This window comes from Peromyscus maniculatus, chromosome 5 (assembly GCF_049852395.1).
Source record: "Peromyscus maniculatus bairdii isolate BWxNUB_F1_BW_parent chromosome 5, HU_Pman_BW_mat_3.1, whole genome shotgun sequence".
NCBI lineage: Eukaryota > Metazoa > Chordata > Mammalia > Rodentia > Cricetidae > Peromyscus > Peromyscus maniculatus.
The window spans coordinates 49,737,465-49,747,788 of record NC_134856.1 but is presented as its reverse complement, the minus strand read 5'-3'; positions in this window follow the sequence as shown (position 1 = coordinate 49,747,788).

Here is a 10,324-nt window from a genome sequence, read left to right as displayed (position 1 = left end):
CATCTGTCACAGCGATTAGAGAGAATTAACTAATACAATAGATTTTGAGAGGGAATGACCGGGTGCATCTTTGAGAAGGATAATTCATCTGTGAGTCAGGGGATAATTTGAACTGTTTTTGAATTTTGGTCATTGCTTACTGTCTAGATGCAGAAGATCCAGACCAAAGAGACATGAGCTTGAGATCAGGGGCACCAGCTAAATGGCTGTTGTAAGTGTCCGGGTACAAAAAAATGACCACAGCTTCCCCAACACGGTGACCCTGTGGTAGACAAGGACTGGATGGGGTGGGAGTTACCGCACTGGTGGGGCCCACCTGTTTTCTAAAAGAGGCAAACCAAGAGGCTCTTCTGAAAAAGCAGCTCAAGTATTTCTACCTCCTCCTGAGAGGGTATAAAAGAAAAGGGCTGAGAAAACTGAGTGTGTGTGGGCGGGGGGGGGGGGGCAGGGGTGAGAGCCCGTGGGTGAAGTGTGTGCTCTGTGAGCAGGAGGCCTGGATGGGAATCCCCAACACCCAGTAAGAGCCACCTGTGGTGTGGTGTGTCTGTAGCCCCAGCTCCGTGGAGGCAGAGACCTGAGGATCCAAGACATACCTGAAATGGTGAGTGACTGAGGAAGACATCTCATATCAACTTGTGGCCTACAAACACATCCACACAAGGGAAGAGGAAGGAGAAGAGAGCAAGGGAAACACACACACACACACACACACACATCATACACACACATCACACATACCATACACATACATGACACACATACACACCATACACCACACATACACACACATACCACTCACATACACACCAAGCACCATACACACATATCACATACACACCACACACACACCACACATAAACACCAGACACGCACACCAGACGTATACACCACACACACCATGCACACACACTCACACCCACATACACCACACCCCCCCATACCATACACACACACCACACATACACACACCACACACCACGCACACACACACACCACACATGCATACATACCACACACACATACCACACACATACACACCATACACCACACATACACACACATACCACATACACACATACCACACAAACACCACACACACACACACACACACACACACACACACACACACACACACACAGAGGTGGGGGAGAGGAGGAGGCAAGGGAGAAGCAGCAGGAGAGAACGCCTATGGAAGATGCCCTGTGGCCCCTGCACATCTGTTGGCAGAGTAAATGGAAGCTGAAGACCATTCTTTGGAACTTCTTTTCTGAATGTGGGTTTGTTTGGGGCGAGCATGCGGGGCTCCCTTTCTCAAGATGTTCTTAAAAATAACAATACTCATTTGAATGGGGCTCAGAGTCCCTGGCAGGGAGACATTGGACTCTTGGAAATATTACTATTATTTCTAGAGCCAAATTTAGCGAGGACGGCCCTGCCTTTAATTACTGGTTGATGCTGAGCTGTACAGGCAAGTGATTACACGCACAATTAGTTGTTCCCACAAGTAGCCAATTATGCGAACGATTATTTAAGAAAATTGTGGTTCCTGCTAAGGGAACTTTTACATCGTAGCCTCAGAATACATTTCTGTATAAAAATTCCTTTTATGTATTCCTGTCTCCTGGGCTGCGGGAGACAGAGCCCTTGTGGCCCCGTTTGTGGAGAGAGAGAGGAATTTTCTGTGTGAAAATCCAGACCTTTGGGGCACTGTGAGACTTGGCAAAGAGTGGGGTTGAGAGTCGGAAGCTCTCATAGGACGAGTCTGGCTCTAGAGACCCTGGCTTCACCCCATACATAGAGCCTACTGGAAAACTTTGGATTCTGAACAGTTGATGAGGGACTCATTTGAAGGCATGTGAGTCCTGGGGCATAGCAATGTGTCATGATTAGGTCTTTATGCCTATCAATAGTTCTCCGGGCCTCTCAGCAAACGCACGGCTTTTATTTTACTTTAGTGTTCATGCCCATGTGCACGTAAGGCTGAAGTACAACCTTGGGTGTTCACTTTGCTGTTCTATTTTTGTGGGCATGTGCTTGTGAGACAGGGTCCCTCACTGGTCTGAAACTAGCCAACAAGGCCTGGGGGATCCCCATTTCTGTCCTCCCAGCAGAGGAACTAAAAGTAGAAGGGGCCACAAGCCAAGGATCATGGGTTGTTTAGAAGCTAGAAAAGGGAAGCCCGTGGCCTGCCTTTCAAACCTCAATAAGAAGTAGGGCTTGGATGTTACTTTGCTCTCACCCCGCTAGGATCTAGTTCACGTTTCTAACCTTCAGAGCATTATAGCAATATAAAGAGAGCAATAGAGAGAGGAGTCGCTTTGAGACGATGGGTCATAGTCACCTGTCACAGCAGCCAGAGGACATTGGGATACCTCATCAGAGTTCATTCAACTCAGTTCCTGGCAGGAAAAGCATGTTCTGCTGTGATTTGTTCTAACTGAAATATTTGCCCATTTACCTTATGTGTCTGCATGTGTTTATATATAGCATGTATATGCAGGTGATTATAGTGGCCGGAGGGCATTAAATCGCCTGGATCTGGAGTTCCAGCTTGCTGTGAGTCACCTGACCTGTGTGCTGGGAACTGGGCTTGGATCCTCTGCAAGAGTAGAAAATGCTCTTAACTTTTCAGTCCTTGGTCCAGCTCCCTCATTTGATCCAATTTTAAATAGCATTTCTGTTGACTGGAATGTATCTTCAAGTGGTTTTTTTCTTTCTTTCTGAAGATCAATACAATTAATATGCTTGTTTCTGAGAATGTCTTTTTCATCTTACAATAAAGCAACAGAATTTTCACCCTTCTTCCTCAAAGCAATAACATATTCCTTCTTTCCTGATATTCCATACCAGAGAGGCAAAGTCTGGCACTTGCTTTAATTTTCTGTTCCACTGCAAAAACAAACAAACAAATAAACAAAAACAACAGACAAAGCAGTGTTTCTGCCCATCCTTGGATTTTTATAGGCCTGCCTGCCTTATCCATGTGTTTACTGGCATGTTTTCCAAGATTATGTTGATTGATGACTCTGGGTGCTGCTTGCTACGTGGAGTGGAAGAGAGGACTTTACCGAGTCACAAAGGGCACCCGACTCCCTGTACTACCACTAGCCAGGCAAGCTGTAAGGGTGACCCAGATAACATTTTATTGTTCCTGTCGTTCTTGCTGCCTTTGGAGGAAGCCATGGTTTGTGAATTGTATCTCTCTGTATATTTTTTTGTTTTTGTCTGTCCTTTTCTGGCTGTACTTCAGCCTCTGGCCCAGCAGCACAAGGGACCAGCTTTGATGACACTGCTTGCAGGGAGAGCTGGTAGCCTTTCTGCTGGGTAGAAGTCGCCACCTTATGAGCCGTGTGTAATCTGCAGGATTCCCAGCGCCTGTGTCCTGAGTTTCTGTGTCTGGGTCCTACAGTGTCTCTCTCTGCTTGAGAAGGTAAGCATTGAGCTGGGGCAGAGAGCTGCCCACCCCCATATCCTCCAAAGCAGCTTGCATTCAGTTGGCAGCGGGTTGGGCTCCTGTTTTCCAGGTATGGGTTTGACAGTTTTGAACAATGGGGTCCAGAGTGAGAGAAGAGTTTTCCACCCACACCAAGAAGAGAAACTCTGGATGGCTTCCAGCAATGTGCTTTATTTGTCAAACATTTCTATTTTATTTTAGAGCTTGATCATTGATATGGGCATTTGGTTGACTCAGTTTTGCAGGATTAAGATAGTCCGTCTTGCTTCTGCGAGGATTTATGGAGGAAGGTGAGAAAAGCTCCACCAGGATTTTCCAGGAAGACCTTATGTTTCTCCCACCAGGCATCTCTGCAAATGTATTGTTACGTTTTAAATTGAAGAGGTCTATGTTTTAGCATATGAAAACAAAGTTCAGAGACACAATAAGTTGTCCACAGTTAAAAAGGAAATAGCATAGCACTGTTGGAGTCTTAACACCTGTGTGTGTGTGTGTGTGTGTGCGCGCGCACGCGCGCGCGCGCACGCACATGTGCTGACAGAGTCCAGAAGAAGGCATCAGATCATCAGATCCCTGGGAGCTGGAGCTACAGGTGTTTGGGAGCCTCCTAGTGTTGGTGAAGGGAAGCTAACTGAAGTTGGATCCTCTGTAAGAACAGCACATACTCACAACCACTGAGCCATCTCTCCAGCCCCCAGTTCGTTTTATCTTGCTGTGGCTCTTTGCACAGTTTCCTCTGTGCCTGTCCTTGCTTCCTCTCTGACTACTAACTTGCTGGCCCCTCCTCTCTCACTTACATTTCATGTTTTTAATATTCTTTCTTTATCTCAACATCAATCAGCAAATGTCGCAAAACTATTCCAAAGAAATCCTGTAGAGTCCTCACCCATCTTTAGGATGTTAACTCTGTACATAACCACAGTATGGGCCTCTCAAATCCACCCTGTTAGTAACTGATTGCCAGATTTGCCGGTCATAGTCACATGTCTCCAAATGACCAATCAGATCTCTTTTCTCTTCCAGCCTCCAATCCAGGATGTCAGATTGCTCTCAGCCACTTTGTCTCAGGGTTTTCTAATTCTTCCATATTTCTTTGTCTTTTGTGACTTTGATAGATGTAAAGAGTACTGGACACTTATTTTGGCTCTTTAGGTTTTTGTGACATTTGCACAGCATTGAATGGAGACAGTACACCCCGGGGAGAGAATCAGAGGTGAGATGCTGGGTCCTAGTCAATATGGCACCTCAAGGGGCACAGGAGGGTCATGTGCCTTGCTGCTGTGAGGTCATTTTTTAAAATTTTGACTGCATTATTTATTTATTTCACCTTTCATTAAACATAGATTCTTTTCTCATACAACATCTGAATACAGTTTCCCCTCCCTCTGTTCCTCCCAGCTCCTTCTTACCTCCTCTCCCATCTGGATTCACTCTCTTTCTTTTGTCTCTCATCAGGCTTCTAAGAGATAACAATAAAACACAACAAAATAAAATATAATAAGATAAAATAAAATCCATCATATCGAAGTTGGACAAGCCAAGCCAATTCAAAAAATTAAAGAGAGCCCCAAGAGAAGGCACAAGAATCAGAGAACCACTCGTCCACATATTGAGGAGTCCCATCAAAGCACTACACTGAAATCTATAGTACCTATGCAGGGGACCTGGTGTAGCAGACCCATGTAGACGCTGTGCTTGCTGCCTCAGTCTCTGAATTCATATGAGCTTGGCTCAGTTGTTGGAGAGGGCCTTGTTTCCTGGTGTTCGTGCTCTGATGTTAGTTCTTATGACTGGGTTGGGGAGGCTTCAGCTGTTCGTCACGTCCGGACTTACTTCTTCCCCTTTATAATTAATAATTATCCCGAGGAGATAGCCCAGGAATGCTAACATCCTATAGAACCATTGTATAGCTTTGCAATTATGCAAATACCACTTTTTGCCTCATACTGTCCCCTACTAATTTCGGCATCTGTTATCAATTATCAGCTTGCCCTTTAAACCAGAATGCCCCCCCAGGGCTTGGCTCTTGCCTCTCTTATGCCTACCAGGCTCCAGGGGATCTTGTGCATACTGTATTTCTAAGGTGCCATCTGAAGCCTGTGGACTCCTGAAGTCACCTTTCTCTCCAGGCTTCCTCTTCTTGAGGACTCTCCATGGGAGCATTACTGGCCCTTCCCCAGTGCATAGTTTCTCCTGTTTTAGGCAGGGCTTAGATGGCTCTCACTGACATTTCCAAATCCTTGTATCCCAAATCGAAGAATGTACCAGAGACATCTAACTGGCTACAGAATTAGAGATGGTTTGTTAGGAAATTAGAAGAGGAGTGAGTTCAATGCTATGATGAGCAGCTCCCTTTCCCTACTTGTGTAGTGCAGGCTTTTCTTGAGCATGTTTTTTGCATGGAGCTAGGTAAGGAAGGGTTTCCAATCCTCTGCCAACTAGCTTCTTTCATGTGTTAATCTTGATGCTCCCCTTCTGGTGGTCCCCGTTCTCCTGCCATACTTCCACCCTTCTCCTTCAGCTTGCCTCTTTTAGCAATTGCATCTATTTACTCATGTTGGAAAACTGGGATGGACCCTTGATAGCTTTTTTATCCTCACCTCCTACATTCTGTTAATAGTGTCTGCTGATTTTGCTTTTAAAATTCTTCCCAACTCTGCTCATGTCCACAGCCCATTTCCCAGTCCAATGCATACATATCTCTAGTATGGACAATTTCTTTGCCTTTGCAGCTGTGTTCCAGGTTCCTGGTATTTCTCTCTTCTGTGTTTTCTATATAGCATCCAATATGACTCTATTTGTACCTCTTTCCCATTACTTAGTGTCCTCATTATTTTATATTGTCAACTGGATACAATATAGAGTCACTTGGGAAGAAAGAACCTCCGTTGAAGAATTTCTTTGATTATATTAGCTTGTGTCCATGTCTGTGAGAGATTGTCTTGATTGATGATTGATGTGAGAAGACTCAGCCCACTGTGGGCAGTACCATTTCTAGGCAAGTGGGCAAGCTGAGGGAGCCCAAGAGCAAGCCAGCAAGCAGTTTCTTCTTGAGTTCCTGCCCTGACTTCTTTTGGTGATGGGTTGTGACCTGGAAGAGCAAACTGACAAAAACCTCCTTTCCCCATTAAGTTACTTTTGGTGAAGGTGTTTATCACTGGAATAGAAAAGGAAATTGGAATACTTAGGAAATGTTAAATGATCGAGCCCTACAATTATAGATAATAAGCAGCTACTGTAAACAGTTTGCTAGTTATATGGCAGAGAGCTGAATGAATGAGTGACAGTGGAAGAAAGGGAACAAATTCAGTCTTTTCTGAGGTTATTGGCTCCATAATCGCCTTACCTAGGGCTGTGACAAATGGAGACAGGCAAGGGACTTAATTCAGATACAGTGTTTGAGGGACAACCCAAAACACTCAATAATGGAGACAAGATATTTTTTAAGATTTATTTTATTTTAATTATGTATATATGTGTGTGAGTGTATGTCATGTGTATATGATGCCTGAGGAAGCCACAAGAGGACATGGGGTCCCCAGAGCTGGAGCTACAGCATGGGGGATGGGAACTGAACTCATCTCCTCGGGAAGACTAGCAAGGGTTCTTAACTTTTGAGTCATCTTTCTCTAGCATTAGAGGGTAATATTTTAATGCAATATTAAAAATAAATTAATGCAAAGCTCAGAAATAAAGAAATTGTGTATACAAATTGAAATGAAGGCAGGATCAATATTATCACTCATCCCACACCAGCCCTGGCCTTTCCACAGCTAACAAAAGAATTAATTCATCAAATTGGAGAGACTTAGAGCAGGAGTTCCCAAGGAGCTTGAGAGTGGCTTCATGCTCTAGGGGACCCCTGGCAGCAGATGGAAGCATTTTGGGGTGTCATAATTGACTACTGAAAACTAGTAGGTCAAGACCAAGGGTACATGTAATGTTCTTGAGTGCCCACGATAGCCTCTGGCTCAGAGGAAGCTCTGGTTGAGGTTAAGGAAGCTGCCTTTGAGAGAAGTGCATAAGTATCCTGTCTTCTCATCTATTTCTAAGTAACTGCAAAGAATACATCAGAAAGGTTAGCAGAATGTAAATGGCTGTAACCATGGGGGCAGTGGCAGGCTTTGATCCTATTCTAATGAAATAAGAAATGGTGCTGTGTGAACTTCTGAGCCATTAGACACTACTGTGTTAGGGGTGGGGTGGGCTAATGGAAGACCAGTTCCAGGGGCTCCAATGTGAGGGGATGGCTCTTGAATCTCATTCTCAGTGAGCTCTGAGCCTATCTCAGAGAAGGAGGCCGAGAAACAGGCTCCCACAGGGGATCCTTTCAAAGGTTATGGTTCACATTTTTCTTAGGAAGCAATTACACATGGCTGAGGAGAAAGTGGTGTGGCTGGCCAGAATTGGTTCCCCAGAGGCAGAGGCTCTCCTTTGTTAGTCTTGGTTATTGTTTGACTCTTCAATGCAGCCCCTCTCTTTAGTGTCTAGCACCTACTCTTCTTGTTTTAAGAGCAGAAACTGAACCACTCCATTCCTGGTCTCAAAGGAACACTCTCTGTGTGTCTGCTGCCCTGTCCTTACCTAAACCTTGTAGGTTGTCATAGTCACTGGACTTCTGGATTGAATTTCCTTGGTACTCATAACTGACAAATGGAGTGAAGCCATCTCCCAAATCATGCAGCACCCTCTAATTTCTTTCTTCCAATACTTATAAGCTGGGCTGGCTCTCTCATGATGGGAAGAATCTGATGAATGGCCAACCAATTTTCTCCCAATCCCCTCTCCCCTCCCTTGAGTCCCTCTCCTTCCTACCCTCCCCCCATCTTTTCCTCCTCCCCCCCTCATTCTTTTCTCCATCCCTCCTTTCTTTTCACAGCGCTGTGGGTTGAACCTAAGGCTCCTCTAATTCTTTCTCTGTTGACCCTATATATTTCCACCACCCCTCTCCTGTTTCCTGACTGAGCTGAGCTCTCCACGCCACAGCAGATGGCTGTGTGCAGGCTCTGTCACCCCGGCAGCCTTTGCTTTATTATCTGCTGAACCAAAGTCAGAGTTCTCTAGCCTCAGACCTCACAGGGCAGCCGCAGCCACCAGAAGGGATCACGAACTCCAGAGTTCTGTGGACTGTGAAGTGCTCGGCCAAGCAGAGCTTCCCACATTGACACCAGCTGTCACTTCTGTTCTCAGAGGTCCTCATGAATCCTTAGTGCCGTAGGAAGGAGGCCGGCCACTCTTAGCAATGGAAGAAAACCGACTTCAGCGTGCATCACTTTGATGACGTGAAGAGGCTGCTGTGATTGGCCAGTTGAGGGCTCTGTTGCTCTGCCTGGACAGAAACCCTGGGTGTGTAGCAGCTCTTCAGTTGTGTCTCCTTTGGTGTCTGACAGCAGCATGTGATGGTAGTAAGCAGGTAGGGGCAGCCAACCTCTAATATTACAGTCCCTGTGTCTGCCTGTGGCATCAGATTCAGTAGGCTTTGACAGTAGCTGATGTTACAGTGCTCAGCCTGGGATCTGAGACACTGGGCCCTGAAGACCTGACAGGTCCCTGGAGTCCTGCCATGACCAGGGCTTGTAGACCCTTCTTCCTGCCTCCTCAGAGACTCCCACCAGCTCTGCTCTCTCCTGTTCCATTTCTGCTTCCCTTGCTCCTGCTCTGTCTGCTCTCAAACTGTCCAGCAGTTTCTTGAGTTGTTACCAACTACTGTGGAAGAACCCAGGGTACCCACCTCTGTCAGACCAGCTCATCCAGAGGGCCATCCAGGATCTGGGCACCGGACACCACTTGGCCCACTCAGGAACAGGTATCCCCTCTCTCTGGAGCAGGATCCTGTCAGGTTTTTGGGACCTCTTGGTGAGACTGGTAGTAGAGTGGCATGGTACATTCAAGCCTGTGATTGCTAAAAATGGGTTTGAAGTCTTCACAGTCAGGCAGTCTGTTCCTCACCAGGGCTTCTTACCTGTAGCTTTTACAGTTGCTGGGCAACACTTGGTTGTGAAGCTGGGATAAGGATGGGGACCTGGGTGGCAGTCACCAGCATGGCTGTTCCAGAAACCAGCATCAGAATCAGAAACTTGGCTGCTAGCAGCTGGGACTGGCTTTTCTGTGGCCACTGGACCTCCTCATCTGTCAAACAGTTGAGGATACTTTTGGACTAGGAAGCCCGCCGGGACTCAGGAATACCTACTGGGCTATTCTGGTAGCTCGGATAGGGGATAGGAAGAGTTGTACAGGTATAAGGACAGTGGCAAGAGAAGTCAGAATCGGGTGTTTCTAGCTGCTGTTGAGATTCTCGGGGTGGAGGCGAGATTGGTTGATCTGTCAAGACGGGGTGATGCCTGGTGCCTGGGAGATCTAGGTATGTGGCTACAGGCCTTTCTTTCCCGCTTCATATTTTGAGCTCAGCCTGTACTGACAGTTCCAGTGGAGAGGATAGGAAACAGTACCGTAGCTAAGTCTACTGGGCCAAATGTCACAGCTTTGGGCAGCTCAGCCTCTCAGGCTGCTTATCTGTCCACACTGCCTTGCCTCTAGCATCAATCAGTCATGAAGGCTTGTGATTTGAACCAATCACAGTATTGCCACCAATCCTAGTGGTCCCTCCCACCAGGGAAGGTACTACCTTCTGGTCCAGAGAGGCCTGTGAATATAAGAACCTAGTACCACCTGGTTCAAACCCATGCTTCCAGGAACTCAGAGCAGTCAGCCAAAGTCTTGTGCACAGCCGTGGCTAGGTATCTATGAATCGTTGAGGACAATTAGTGCAGGCTTGAGGATGGTTGCGAGGGCTGCATGACCAGTTTTCCTTGTGCTCAAGGTTTTCCTGGTAGCACGGAGTCCAGTAGCTGCTAAGTAGGGACTCCAATT